The following is a 10,513-nucleotide window of genomic DNA, read 5'->3' on the forward strand; positions in this document are numbered from 1 at the left end:
AGGTTAGGAGGGGAATACCAGGAGGGGCTGAAAAGAGCGACAGAGATGGACGCAGACCCCAGCACCTCCCTCTCAACCTTCCTCTTCCCAAAGCGCGCGTTAACAGCCGCCAAGACTCACCGACCCGCCAAGACCGGGTCAATCGAACCTCCCGCCGCGCTGCTGTCGTATCACCCATTGGCTGTGTTCGATGAGTTCGGCCCTCGCGACCCAAGGAAGAGGCGGGAATAGTGCTGCGCCCAATGAGGAGTCTGGGCTGTGGAGCTGGAGAAGCTAAATTGACCTACTAGGAGGCGTGACTTAGGTGGAAGGGCGGGGCCAACAGAGGTGGGCGGTTGGGCGAGAAGAGAGGGGCGGGGACGGGGCGGGGACGGGGCAGGAGGGGGAGTGTGGGGGGCGAAGGGCGGGGCCATCAGAGGTGAGCGGTTGGGCGAGAAGAGCGGGGCGGGGCGAGAAGAGCTGGACTGGGCGGGGAGGGGCGGGGCCAACAGCGGGGGGAGGTTGGGCTAGAGGAGCGGGGCAGGGCTAGAAGAGCTGGAATGGGCGGGGAGGAGCGGGGCAGAATTACTGCCTGCGAGCTGGAATTCGGCCCCTGTCTTGGGCGTTTGTCCCAGGTCGGTGAGCTGTGGTCCCGCAGCTATGGAAGGGACGATTTACGCCACATTGAGCAGCGGAGGAGTTACCACCTGTTGTGGACAACTGGGGATTATGAAAGGCGGCACATTTCTGGGAGTTTGGATTGCATCTACAGTGGTGCCAGGTCTATAGCAGAGGGCCGGGGTTGGAGTCAGGCCTCGCCCACCCAGAAAGTGGGGAGAGGCATTCGGCCCAGACTGCCACGTGGTGGACTCGGGCAGTGGGAGTCCCCGGATGACGCGACTTTCTCGCTCAGGGATGTCTTGAAAGAAGCTGCCTTCCTCTCCAAGGCCAAACCGCGTTGGAGGAAGCGTGGTGTTTGGAGTCTTAGATTTAATCATCCAATCTCTCAAAACGTCAGTTTCTTCATATCTAAAGTGGCATTAGAATAGTACCTCCCCCCGAAGGTTATTCTGACAAGTAAATTAATGTGTGTAAAGCACCCAACAGCGGCATGCACAACCTAGGTTCTCACTAATAATGATAAGGGTATATATATATATACTATATATATATATAGTATTTACCACCAGGCATTTCTGAGCTTCTAAGATAAAAAAATTCATATAATGCTCATGACTATGAGGTAGGTTTATTCTTTTCTTTTTTTTTTTTTTTTTTTTTTTTTGAGACGGAGTCTCGCTCTGCCGCCCAGGCTGGAGTGCAGTGGCCGGATCTCAGCTCACTGCAAGCTCCGCCTCCCGGGTTTACGCCATTCTCCGGCCTCAGCCTCCCGAGTAGCTGGGACTACAGGCACCCGCCACCACGCCCGGCTAGTTTTTTTTGTATTTTTAGTAGAGACGGGGTTTCACTGTGTTAGCCAGGATGGTCTCGATCTCCTGACCTCGTGATCCGCCCGTCTCGGCCTCCCAAAGTGCTGGGATTACAGGCTTGAGCCACCGCGCCCGGCCGAGGTAGGTTTATTCTTGTCCCCATTTTGTAAGTGAGGAAACAGGCCTAGATAGGCTAGTAACTTGTCCAAGGTCACACACCTGACTATAGCTTAAGCCATCCTCACAGGGTTATCAAGAATTCTGAGGTCGGGCATGGTGGCTCACACCTGTAATTCCAGCACTTTGGGAGGCTGAGGCGGGAGGATTGCTTGAGCCCAGGACTTCCAGACCAGCCTGGGCAACACAGAGAAACCCCATCTCTACAAAAAAATTAGCCAGGCATGGTGGTGCACAGCTGTAGTCCTAGCTATTGCAGAGGCTGAGCTTGGAAGGATCTCTTGAGCCTGGAAGGTCAAGCTGCAGTGAGCCGAGATTGTGCCATTGCACTCCAACCTGGAGGACAGAGCAAGACACTATCTCAAAACAAAGAATTCTGGAGAGAAATATCGTTTTAATTAAGTATTAATTGTTTGGGAGGCTGTGGCGGGCAGATCACTTTAGGTCAGGAGTTTGAGAACAGCCTGTCCAAAATGGTGAAGCCCTGTCTCTACTAAAAGCACAAAAATTAGACGGGCGTGGTGGCAGGCACCTGTAATCCCAGCTACTCATGAGGCTGAGGCAGGAGAGTCGCTTGAACTCAGGAGGCGGAGGTTGCAGTGAGCCAAGATCACACCACTGCACTCCAGCCAGAATGACAGAACGAGACTTTGTTTCAAAAATAAATAAATAAATAAATAAATATTTCTGGTTCTAGTTTCCAGTAATAGCAAATAAATGTAGTCAGATTAACCCTCCCACAAATAACAATGACAAACTCTAGGGAAAAAAATATTTTGAAAAACCAATTATTCCAGGGCACTGGACAGTGGCCAAATACAACTGCAACTGGTGAGATTAGAGAAGCTGTGGCCTCTTGCTTAGGGCATTCCCCAATCTGCAAGGAACTCTGGTGTGAAGACACAGCTTTATTACCTTGAGGTGTCGGGGAACAGAGTTTGAGGCAGGCAGGGCAACCAAAAAGTTACAGGAGAAATCCTAAAAAGGAGAGTGTTGCAGAGGGGGTGAGCCCCAACATTTGGGTAAGACAAGTCCTCCCAATTCCTTGGTTGACTGCTTACGTATACTTGTGCAGGGGTAACAAGAAACCCAGAAAAAAAAAAAAAAAAAAAAAAAGCAGCAGGTAGAAGGTAGAACTGGATGAAGATTTTAGCTTCTGCCCTCTGCTGCAGATGATTGATTTGGAATTAAAAATCTAGCCAAATTAGCTCCCTGCCAGAACAAAAGCTGTTCTTCAGAGGAAAATTCTGCAAAGGGCATAAGAAAAAAGTTTCGAGACACGATCTCACTGTGTTGTCCAACCTGGAGTTCAGTGGCACTATCACAGCTCACTGCAGCCTTGACCTCCCAGGCTCAATCTCCCACCTCAGCCTCTCAGGTAGCTGGAACCATAGGCATGTGCCACCATTCCTGACTAATTTTGTTAATTATTTGTAGAGTTGGAGGTCTCACTATGTTGCCCAGGATGGTTTCAAACTCCTGAGCTAATCTTTCTGCCTCAGCCTCCCAAAGTGCTGGGATTATAGGCATTAGCCACTGTGTCCAATCTAGGATGAAAACATTCTATATATTGAGATGATGTGGCATTACAGTAGGTCTTTTTTTTTTTTTTTTCCAAACAGAGTCTTGCTTTGTCACACAGGCTGAAGTGCAGTGGCGCCATCACAGCTCACTGTAGCCTTGACCTCCTGGGCTCAAGCAAGCCTCCCACCTCAGCTTCCCAAGTAACTAGGACCACAGGCATGCATGACCATGTCCAGTTAATTTTTTGATTGTTTGTAGAGACAAGGTCTCAGTATGTTACCCAGGGTGGTCTCAAACTCCTGGGCTCAAGCAATCCTACCACCTTAGCCTCCCAAAGTGCTGGGATTATAGGGGTCAGCCACTGTGCCCAGCCTTTAATTAAAAAATAAAATAAAATGAAAACAAAATACAGACAATTTAAAATCAACAAAAACAGTAGATTTATCCCCATCAAACTTGAAATACTAAGGAAAATTCTTCACACTAAAGAAAATAACAGGCTAGGCTTGGTGGCTCATCCCTACGATTCCAACACTTTGGGAGGCAGAGGTGGGCAGATCACTTGAGCCCAGGAGTAGACTGGGTAACAGGGTGAAATGCTGTCTCTGAAAAAATACAAAAATTAGCCAGGCATGGTGGGTGTGCCTGTAGTCCCACCTACTAGGGAGGCTGAGGTGGGAGGATTGCTTGACCCCGGGAAGTGGAGGTTGCAGTGAGCCCAGATCATACTCTTGTACTCCATCCTGGGTGACAGATCAAGATCCTGCCAAAAAAAAAAAATTAACTGGGCGTGGTGGTGTGTGCCTGTAGTCCCAGCTACTCAGGAGGCTGAGGTAAGGAAGATCAATGAACCCAGGAGGTTGAGGCTGCAGTGATCTGTGACTGTACCACTGTACCCCAGCCTGGGTGACACAGTGAGACCCTGTGCCAAAAAATAAAAATAAAAATAGGCCAGGCGTGGTGGCTCACACCTGTAATCCCAGCAGTTTGGGAGGCTGAGGTGGGTGGATCACAAGGTTAGGAGTTCAAGACAAGCCTGGCCAACACAGTGAAACCCCGTCTCTACTAAAAATACAAAAATTAGCTGGGTGTGGTGGCATGCGCCTGTAGTCCCAGCTACTTGGGAGGCTGAGGCGGTAGAATCACTTGAACCTGGGAGGTGGAGTTTGCAGTGAGCAGAGACCGCCCCATTGTACTCTAGCCTGGGTGACAGAGTGAGACTCCGTCTAAAAAAATAAATACATAAAAATAAAAATAAATGTCACCCAACAATCTACAGGAAGGAATGAGGATCACCAAAAATGGTAAATATATGGATGTGGTAGACAGAATAACAGCATCTAAAAGATGTTCATAGGTTGGGTGGCTCACACCTGTAATCCCAGCACTTTAGGAGGCCAAGGCAGGAGGATTGCATGAGTCCAGGAGTTCAAGACCACCCTGGGCAACATAGTGAGACCTCATCTTTACAAAAAATAAACAAAAATTATGGAAGTGTGGTGGCGTGGCGTGTTCCTGTAGTCCTGGCTGCTTGGGAGGCTACAGCAGGAGGATCACTTGAGCCCCAGAGGTTGAGCCTGCAGTGAGCCAAGATCACACCACTGCACTCCAGCCTGGGCAACAGAGAGAGACCCTGTCTCAAAAAAAAAAAAAAAGTTGGCCGGGCGCAGTGGCTCAAGCCTGTAATCCCAGTACTTTGGGAGGCTGAGACGGGCAGATCACGAGGTCAGGAGATCGAGACCATCCTGGCTAACACGGTGAAACCTCGTCTCTACTTAAAAATACAAAAAAAAGCTAGCTGGGCGAGGTGGCGGGCGTCTGTAGTCCCAGCTACTCGGGAGGCTGAGGCAGGAGAATAGCGTAAACCCGGGAGGCAGAGCGTGCAGTGAGCAGAGATCTGGCCACTGCACTCCAGCCTGGGCGACAGAGTGAGACTCTGTCTCAGAAAAAAAAAAAAAAAAAAGTCATGCCTCAATCTCCAGAATCTGGAATGTGATAGGTTACATAGCAAAGGAGAATTAATACTGCAGATGGAATTAGTCTGTTAATTGTCTGACTTTCATTTTATTTTATTTTCTTGAGACAGAGTGTTGCTCTGTTGCCTAGGCTGAAGTGCAGTGGTGCAATCTCAGCTCACTGCAACCTCCGCCTCCCAGGTTCAAGTGATCCTCCTGCCTCAGCCCCCCTAGTAGCTGGACTTACAGGCACATGCCACCATGCCCGGCTAATTTTTGTATATTTAGTAGAGACAGTGTTTTGCCATGTTGGCCAGACTGGTCTCGAATTCCTGACCTCAGGTGATCCACCCACCTCAGCTTCCCAAAGTGCTGGCATTGCAGGCATGAGCCACCACACCCAGCCGATTGTCTGACTTTTTGATGGGGAGATTATCCTGGCTTATCTGGATGGGTCCAGTGTAATCACAAGGGTCCTCATCAATGGAAGAGGGAGGCAGAGGAGTCAGTGTCACCTGGAAAATTGAAGGAAATGGATTATCCATTAAAGCCTCCAAAAAAGAACACAGCCCTGCCAGCACCTTGATTTTACCCTAATGAGACATATCTTAGACCTCTGACCTCCAAAACTCAAAATTCATTTGTGTTGTTTTCCACCACTAATTTGTGTCGATTTGTTACAGCAGCAATAGGAAACTTCTTTGGTTAATATAAAAGTCTGACTTTAAAAAAATTATTCTCTTTAAAAGACATATGACATGTTAAAACAAACACTATAACCATATTCTGGTGTTTATAACATATGTAGGTATAGTACATCTGAGAACAATAACTCAAAGGACTAGGCCAGAGTGAAACCGCCTTTGCAAAAATTATAACTGAGGGAGTTATGACAGTGAGAGAGATCAGACCTAATCAATTCCATCTTCCTTCTAACCTGTAATCTGTCCTTGTTCATTCCTGGGTGTTGGGCAAACCAACTTTGGGAAGGACTTCAATTCATTGTTTGACTCTGAAACAAAATTGATAATAGCCTTTTCTCAAAAAGACCCCCTTCCTGCCTGGGGATAAGTCTGCCTTTGAGGGATAATATGGTTTGGCTGTGTCCCCACCCAAATCTCATCTTGAATTCCCACATGTTATGGGAGGGACACAATGGGAGGTAACTGAATCATGGGAGCAGGTCTTTCCCATGCTGATCTGTGATAGCGAATAAGGCTCATGAGGTCTGATGGTTTTATATGGGGGAGTTTCCCTGCACAAACTCTCTCTCTTTGCCTGCTGCCATTCATGTAAAACATGACTCACTCCTCCTTGCCTTCCAGCATGATTGTGAGGCCTCCAGCCATGTGGAACTGTAAGTCCATTAAACCTCTTTCTTTTGTAAACTTCCCATTGGTGGGTAGGTCTTTATAAGCGGTGTGAAAATGGAGCAATACACAGGACTAACAAATTAGCTACCAGATTAGAAATTATGGTTTAGGGATCGTGCAACCTCTGGCTCCAAGAGGCTGAACCTCCCCAAATTGCTCCTGGGGATAACATCACTATTGTAAACCCTAAGATCAGTGCCTGAGATATTTTGCAGCCCCTGCACTGGATGGATCAGCTGATGCCATCCAGACCAGTCATCTGGCTCACCCAGTGCTGCCATCCCACCCAGGAGCAAAACACAGTAAGAAAACCTCATTTTGACCCCTATGACTCCATCTCCAACCTGACCAATCATCACTCCCCACTTCCCAAGTCCCTACCTGCCAAATTATCTTTAAAAACTCTGATCCTTGAATGCTCAGGGAGACCGACTTGAATAATAATAAAACTCCAACTCCAGTCCTGGGTGTATTACTCTTTTTCTTTTCTTTTCTTTTCTTTTCTTTTGAGACAGTCTTGCTCTGTCACCCAGGCTGGAGTAGAGTGGTGCAACTCGGCTCACTACAACCTTTGCCTCCCCAGTTCAAGCAATTCTCCTGCCTTAGCCTCCTGAGTAGCTGGGATTACGGGTGTGTGCCACCATGCCTGGCTAATTTTTTTTTTTTTTTTTTTTTTGAGACGAAATTTCACTCTTGTTACCCAGGCTGGAGTGCAATGGTGCAATCTCAGCACACCGCAACCTCCGCCTCCCTGGTTCAAGCAATTCTCCTGTCTCTGCCTAGCCTCTTGAGTAGCTGGGATTACAGGGATGTGCCACCATACCCAGCAAATTTTTTTTTTTTTTTTTTTTGAGATGGAGTGTGGCCTTGTCACCCCGGCTGGAGTGCAATGGCATGATCTTGGCTCACTGCAACCTCCACCTCCTGGGTTCAAACAATTCTCCTGCCTCAGCCTCCCAAGTAGCTGGGATTACAGATGCCTGCCACCACATCCAGCTAATTTTTGTATTTTTACTAGAGACAGGGTTTCACCATGTTGGCCAGGCTAGTCTCAAACTAGCCTGTTGACCTTGTGATCCACCCACCTCGGCCTCCCAAAGTGCTGGGATTACAGGTGTGAGCCTCTGCGCCAGGCCTAATTTTGTATTTTTGGTAGAGATGGGGTATCACCCTGTTGGTCAGGCTGGTCTCAAACTCCTGATCTCAGGTGATTCACCTGCCTCGACCTCTCAAAGTGCTGGGATTACAGGCGTGTCCCACTGTACCCGGTCCATAAAGTTTAAATTTTTAAGTATTTTTCATGTATTGGTCCTTTTATCATTTTAAAATGTCCCTCTTTTTCTCTGGTAATACTCCTTTCTTGAAGTTTATTTTGCCTAATACTAATTTCCCACATTCCTTTGATTAGTGTTTACATGATGTATTTTCCCCAACCATCTACCTTCAATGTATTTGTATTTTTGTGTTTAAAATTCATCTCTTGACCAGGCATTGTGGCTTATCCCTGTAATCCCAACACTTTGCAAGGCCATGGCAGGTGGATTGCTTTAGCCCAGGATTTCAAGACCAGTCTGGGCAACATGGTGAAACCCCATCTCTATTTAAAAAATACAAAAATCAGCCAGATGTGGTGGTGTGCACCTGTAGTCCCAGCTAGTTGGGGGGCTGATGTGGGAGGATCACTTGAGCCCAGGAGGTTGAAGACCAGTAAGCCATCAATGCACCATTGTACTCTAGCCTGGGTGACAGAATGAGACACTGCCTCAAAAAACTAAAACTAAAAATAAAATCCCTCTTGTAGACAGCACATGAATCTAGCTCTTTTTTCAGTCTGACAGTCTGTTTTTTAACTGCAGTGTTTATTCCACTTACATTTAGTGTAATCATTGACATGTTTAGATTTAAGGCTTCCATTTGCTACTTGTTTTCTGTTTGTTTCATCTGTTGACAGAACAAGTTGACAAAAATTCTGCAAATATATAGAAGACTTGAACAATACTATCAAACATTTGATCAAATTGACACTTGCAGAATACCCAACAACTGAAGAATTGATGTTCTTTTCAATGGGGTAAGCAACATTCCCCAGATGGGCCACATTCTGGGCTATAAAACATGTCTGAATAAATTTTTAAAAATCAACAACTTACAGAATATGTTCTCTGAATTACATGAGAAATCAGTAAGAATAGACTTTCTAGAAAAGTCTGAAATATTTGGTAGTTAAACAGTATACTTCTAGGCTGGGTGCAGTGGCTCATGTCTGTAATCCCAGCACTTTGGGAGGCTAAGGCAGGAGGATTTCTTGAGACCAGGAGTTTGAGACCAGCCTGGGCAACATGGTGAGACCCTGTCTCCACAAATAATAAAAAATTAGCTAGGAGTGGTGGTACATGCCTTTAGTCCTAGCTACTCAGGAGGCTGAAGTGGGAGGATCACTTAAGTCTAGGAGGTTGAGGCTGCAGTGAGCTGTGATCATGTCACTGCACTCCATTCTGGGCTACAGAGCAAGACCCTGACTCAAAAAAAGAAAAAAAGACTCCTAATTAACTCACAGGAAAAGAAGAAATAACAAAGGAAATTATAAGAATTTTATTTTATTTTTGTGTTTTTAAAAATTTGAGGCTGGGTGTGATGGCTCATGCCTGTAATCCCAGCATTTTGGGAGGCCGAGGCAGGTGGATCACCTGAGTTCAGGAGTTCGAGACCAGCCTGGCCGACATGATGAAGCCCTGTCTCTACTAAATGCAAAAAAATTAGCCGGGCATGGTGGCTCATGCCTGTAATCCCAGCTACTTGGGAGGCTGAAGCAGGATAATCATTTGAACTTGGGAAGTGGAGGTTGTAGTGAGCCGAGATTGCACCACTGCACTCCAGCCTGGGCAACAAGAGCAAAACTCTGTCTCAAAAAAAAAAAAAAAAAAAAATTGAGACAGGGTCTTGCTCTGTTGCCCAGGGTGGAATACAGTGGCTTGATCATAGCTTACTGCAGCCTTCAACTCTTGGACTCAAGTGATCCTCCCACCTCAGCCTCCTGAATAGTTGAGACCACAGGTGTGCACCACCATGTTTTGCTATTAATAATTTTTTTTTTTTTGAGACGGAGTCTCACTCTGTCGCCCAGGTTGGAGTGCAGTGGTGCCATCTTGGCTCACTGCAAGCTCCACCTCCCAGTTTCATGCCATTCTCCTGCCTCAGCCTCCCGAGTAGCTAGGACTACGAGTGCCCGCCACCATGCCCAGCTAATTTTTTTGTGTTTTTAGTAGAGACAAGGTTTCACGATGTGAGCCAGGATGGTCTCAATCTCCTGACCTTGTGATCCTCCCAACTGGGCCTCCCAAAGTGCTGGGATTACAAGTGTGAGCCACCGCGCCCGGCCAATAATTTTTTAAATTTAATTTTACTTTTTAGTAGAGCCAAGGCCTTGCTTTGTTGCCCAGGCTGGTCTCGAACTCGTGGCCATCTGCCTTAGCCTCCCAAAGTGCTGGTATTACAGGCATGAGACACCACTCCTGGCCGTAAGACATTTTTAACTGAGCAATAATAAAATACAATAGTAAAAATGAATACAGTGTAAATAAGGAATGCTTAGAGAGAAATTTATAGCTTATAAGAGAATAGAGGCTTAAAATCAATTGTCTAATGATCTAAGTTTCTACCTTAAGAAGCTGGAGGGCCAGGCACAGTGGCTCACTCCTATAATCCCAGCACTTTAGGAGGCTGAGGCAGGTGGATCACTTGAATCCAGGAGTTTGAGACCAGTCTGGACAACATGGCAAAACCCTGTCTCTACAAAAACAAACAAACAAATATATATATATATGTGTATTATATATGTGTGTGTATATACACATATATATATGTATGTGTGTGTATATATATATGCATACAAAAATTAGTCAGGCATGGTGACATGCACCTGTGGTCCCAGCTACTCAGGAGGCTGACGTGGGAGGATCGCATGAACCCAGGAGGCGGAGGTTGCAGTGAGCCAAGATCACACTGCTGCACTCCAGCCTGGGTGACAGAGTGAGACCCTCTCTCAAATAATAAAATAAAATAATCCAGGCAAGGT

At 46.6% G+C, this 10,513-nt stretch overlaps 1 protein-coding gene across 1 annotated transcript in view; it reads right to left on the bottom strand.

The window, feature by feature from the left end:
• Window positions 1-215, bottom strand: part of LOC105494961 (RAD54 like) — a 35,813-nt gene extending 35,598 nt beyond the window's left edge. Inside the window, exon 1 of the mRNA XM_071093760.1 lies at window positions 121-215. The gene's annotated coding sequence lies outside the window, so the exon portion shown is untranslated. The remainder of the gene's footprint in view (window positions 1-120) is intronic.
• Window positions 216-10,513: the final 10,298 nt, after the last annotated feature.

This window comes from Macaca nemestrina, chromosome 1, assembly GCF_043159975.1.
Source record: "Macaca nemestrina isolate mMacNem1 chromosome 1, mMacNem.hap1, whole genome shotgun sequence".
NCBI classification, from domain to species: domain Eukaryota; kingdom Metazoa; phylum Chordata; class Mammalia; order Primates; family Cercopithecidae; genus Macaca; species Macaca nemestrina.